Raw genomic sequence first — 4,902 nt, forward strand, 5'->3', positions numbered from 1 at the left:
ACAAGTTAAAGCATTTATTTTGGGAATGACAGTGTGTGGGAAGAAAGTCTCCAAAGCCAGAGAGAGCAGGAGGTGTGTGAGAAACTGAGAGAAGATCAGTGTGGTTGAGGGGGGTGTAAGTAGAGACAGAGCTCACTAGAAAAGCTGGGGAGAGGGAGATCTGCTAGGATGTTTCCAGAAATCTAAGTGAGAGAGAACCATGGCATAAGCTAAGATGGCGGAATGGGAGTGGAGAGGACCAGATCCACTCTGAGAGGTAATCAGGAGGACTTGGCATTTGACCGAAGGACAGGAATGAGGCAGAGCATAAGGCTGGCCTCGATCTCAGGACTCTTGGACTCAGTCCTACCCCCACTTGGCAGGCGCTGCAGCTCTGAACAGCAGTTGCTGTTGGACAGTGTGACAAGGGTGAAGGTCTAGACACAGGGAAGACCGAGACACTAGAATGAGCATGGCATGTGGATGTGTCTCCTGTAGCTACTGTTACAAACTACCACACACTTGGTGGCTTTACACAACACGGATTTATGCTTTTATGGTTCAGGAGGACGGGAGTTTACAATCAAGGTGTCAGCAGAACCTAATTCCTTCTGAAAGGTTCAAGAGAGAATCTTTCCTTGCCTTTCCCAGCTTCTAAAGCCTGCATTCCCAAGCTCATAGCCCCTTGTTCACATCACTCTGATCTCTGCTTCTGTCTTCACATATCCTACTAGTGACTCTGGCTCTGCAACCCTTAGACTGACATTGCACTTGCTCATCTAGGACCATTGTTTTCATCTCCAGATTCTTAACTCAATCATATTTGCAATGTTCTTTTTGCCATGTCAGGTAACATGGACAGGTCCTGAGGGTTAGGATTTGAACAGCTGGTGCGGGAGTGGAGCTCACATTGCCCTGAGTCGGTAAGCGTATATATTTTATAATACTGTAACATAAGTTTCATGGTGGAATAGCCGAGAGAGAGTAAATTTGGTGGTTGAGGATGGCCTCTAGAGTCATATAGAAACTCAAATCTCAGTTCCCCCATTTACTGGCTGACCTTGGTCAGATTAAATAGGCTCTCAGAACTTTCTTGACTATAAAATAAAGATAATAATATCATTTACCACATAGAGACACTGGGAGTATAAAGGAGATAATCTATGCAAAATATGTAGCTGAGCCCAGCAAATGCCAGTTATCACATTGTCATGTTCACTTTTTTGTCTTATATTTTGGTTATGAAAGTATGTGTCTATTTCCTGAGTTCAAGTATAAATGTTTTCAGAGATTAAAAATATGTCTTAGTCATTTGTTTAGCTGCAGTGCCTTGCAAAATAAAATGTCTGCTGAAATTAAATCAGTAGATTTGACTTCAAACTTGGGGTGCCTGAATCATAACGTTACGTATCACTCGGTTCGATCCATCACTACATCTCAGAGAAAAGTCATAGGCAATCCTGCCCCTCCCTCTTCACCTAGCAACAGCTGCATAAACTTTTCAACACGTACAATTTTGAGTTTTGTGTGCTGGCAGAGGTGTTCTGAGAGAGAAGTCTGCGAGAAGACAAGACTAATACTCGAAAGCTTAAACAACAATGTTGTCCAAGACCAAAGTAAAAGAGAAATCAAAAGATCACTAGGGATAAGTGGCTAAGTAATTGGAATAGAAACAAGCTATTTAGAGTCAAGGAAAGTGAAGTCATTGTGGTTATGTTGATCTCTTCTGGAAGAAATAGAACCTGAACCATGACCTTAGCAAATGAGCAGCTTCGTAAGTAAGAGACCAGTGGACACACACGATCAGATTAGGAAACGCATTTTGTTGAAGCAAGAGACCATTCTAAGGAAGAGTGGTAAACAAAGCCACTGAGATAGTTTGGGGGTAAACTATGACAACATTCACTACCCAAAGAGTTTTAAACTCATCTTTGTAGTCAAATACCAGCCACACTATTTTCCTATTTCAGAGAATGTACAAAATATATATTTCTTTATATGTGATAGTAAACCTAGATGAATTTCAACTGTGATACACTCACATTCCAGATTCAGTAACGTGGGTGATGGGAAAGCAGGAGTGGGGAGGAAGAGAGAAGGTGGCAGCGTACCCTGGCTAACGTCTAACAGAAGACAAGTGGCATCAGGGCTCCTGAAGGCATGTCTCAACCCATAAAGTCCATGGAAGAAAATGAAAACCCACTGCTTTAAAGACTTCTGGCATATTCTCTGTTAGAGTTGTTTTTTTTTTTTTAAACAGGTATTTATATTTAGTTTGGTACTGAAAAAAAATTTTTTTAAATTCAACTACTACTATTTTTCCCTTCCCTAAAAAAGTTCATTCAGGGAAGCTGTTGCTTTTGGCATCTGTTATACAGTTGAATATCTGTGAACCATGAATTATCCTATTGCTGTTCTTGATGAAGTTTGAGAGCGTTGGATCCCAGTGCACTCCTAAGACAGTGGCTTCCTACTACTGCACTGCCAGGCCCAACGCTGGACAACATGCCCAGAAGATCCATGCCCTTAGTGAGCCGATGGTTTTCATCCTTGCTCTTCTCTTTCGAGTGCAATTATGATAGAATTCATGATATGGACAGAAGTTCCTATGGGTTTTCTAGGCACCCTTTGAGCTTTCCATACTTGATTTTTCAAATCTCTCCCCTACCCGTGTCTGCATCCTCAGTTCTGTGAGCATGTCACAAAAGTCTCAAGAAAAGTCCTCAAGCAAGTTGAATAAAAAGGAATTACATATATTCACATATTTACAGTTATTCATTATTTTGGCAGTTATATTTTGAGCATCTGCAATGGTCCGAGTTCTGGGTTAATAATTTTCTTAAAGAGTGGAAGGGAATCTCCCCAAACAAGAAAGAAGAACAGAGAGGAAACTAAGAATTATTGAATGTCTCCCCTTGTCCATGGTAGGTGCTTTGGCTTATCAAGTGACGCCACTCACATTTCACCAAACTGAGACATATGCCTGGTACCATGTGTCCCAAATGGCAGGACTGGTGAATTAGCCAAGGTCTCTGACTCCCCGCCTTTCCTGTGACAATACCAATCCATGATGCCTTACTTCGTTGGCCAATTGCTCACTGGGATCCCTCACTCTTCAAGCTGAAAAAGGCAACAGCAAATTATATGTAACAAACCAAGCTGGTGCTGGAAACTTAGGGAGCAGCGTGGTGAGGAGAACAAGAAGCAGCTTTGTTTACACAACAATAGATCATTTGTAGAATAATAGATCTGAGCTCCTCTTCCTCAACCACTCACCACCTTGGCAATTTTCTCATGTCTACAGTAGGGATGGCAAGCAGCGCCTCAGGTAAGACTCCTAGTGTCTGGCACGCAGTAAACGCTGTCAGTAAAGCACATCTTAGGTGGTAAGGGCTGCGTGCAAATTGGGTACAGGTTTTAGTATTGCCATTCGAAATGAAGGAGAAGTTTCAAAACAGAGGACAGAACTGGAAGTGTTTCCCTTGTCTTTCATTGCTAGCAAAGTTCAAGACTTCTCATGATCCCTGCTGCCTGCCTCTCCGCAGTCTGCGGGAGGGTGAAAGGCTGCATTGTGTTCGTTGAGCACCTCCCACAGGCCAAGTCTGCATGACTGCCAGGCCTCTACCCACAAAGCAAGGTGCTTACGCATGAAGAAAGGACCCGGGCACAGGCAGCGGAGGCAGAGTGTCGAAAGACTGTCATAAGGTAGTAATAGCAATTCCTCCCCATTCCCACATGCTCAGATCTTTCTGGAGCAGCACAGAAAGGCTCTGACTGCTGCTGCTGCTGCTATGAGGCATGAGCAGAGCCTCCCAAGCCTTCTAGGATTTAGCCCCAGGTGGCTTTGGCTGGGGAGAGGATGTCACATCCAGATGACTGACTCAGATGAGCTCTCTGCACCAGATTTAAGTGACAGGGAAGCCCTGGGGAAAATGTCCAAAGCAAATGGGATTAAAATATGAGTTATGTTTGGCCTAGACCCTTCCAGGCACATTGGCCCCAAGAGATAATGGGTTCCATTGAGAAAGCCAACAGAAAAAGGCTTCCTGACGTTCTACAAATGCTCCGTTCATTTCTCCCCCAACCCCTTTATCTGCCTTGTGAACTATTCTGCCGCCTCTTGGGCAAGGTGAAGAGCAGAGGTGAGCAGTATCGCACGTGTAGCAACACTGCTCTGCAGATGAGGGCAGAGGACACTACGGAAAACACGGTAATTCTTGATGAGCAGGAAAGTTCATCGTGAGGTATCAGTGCCACCCCATGGGAAAAGAGGCAGGCTGGGCACCCAGGGGCTGCAGGTGAGGGACTCGCTGGCCCCCAGATGGCGACTCGCTGGCCCACCCGACCTGGCAGGCAGGGGTTGCCTTGGCAGCACCTTCTCTCCCAGTTAAGAATCGATCTATTCATTCAGTCTAAGGTGTGAATTACTAAATAAGTGCTACTTCTCAGGAACATTTGCATCTTAATACCCTCTTACTGACAAATCACCTGAAAGAACTTCAGTCATGTGCCAAAGAACGATGTTTCAGTCAATGACGGATTGCATATATGATGGTGGTCCTGTAAGATTATAATAACGTATTCTACATACCTTTTTATATTTAGACATGTGTCCATACACAGATACTTACCATTGTGTTACAGCTGCCTACAGTGTTCAGGACAGTGACATGCTGTAGGTTTGTACCCTGGGAACAATGGCCTGCACCGCACAGCCCGGGTGTGTAGTGGGCTGTGCCATCCGGGTTTGTGTGAGTTACACTCAGTGGTGTCTGCACAGTGATGACACAGGACTAAGGCAAAAGCCTCTTCACTCTTTTCTCTCCATTTCCACCTGAATACAGCCTCAGCTCATTTCAGTTTATACCATATATTGCCACCTGTTTGCTTTTCCTAAACAATTGCTTTGATTGTTTTATCTAT

The 4,902-nt window shown here is 44.2% G+C and overlaps 1 protein-coding gene across 2 annotated transcripts in view; it reads right to left on the bottom strand.

Moving 5' to 3' along the window:
• Positions 1 to 4,902, bottom strand: part of OPCML (opioid binding protein/cell adhesion molecule-like) — a 1,134,565-nt gene that overhangs the window by 1,069,088 nt on the left and 60,575 nt on the right. The gene's annotated exons all lie outside the window — the stretch shown is intronic.

Source organism: Propithecus coquereli, unplaced genomic scaffold (genome assembly GCF_000956105.1).
Source record: "Propithecus coquereli isolate 6110/MARCELLA unplaced genomic scaffold, Pcoq_1.0 Scaffold209, whole genome shotgun sequence".
NCBI lineage: Eukaryota > Metazoa > Chordata > Mammalia > Primates > Indriidae > Propithecus > Propithecus coquereli.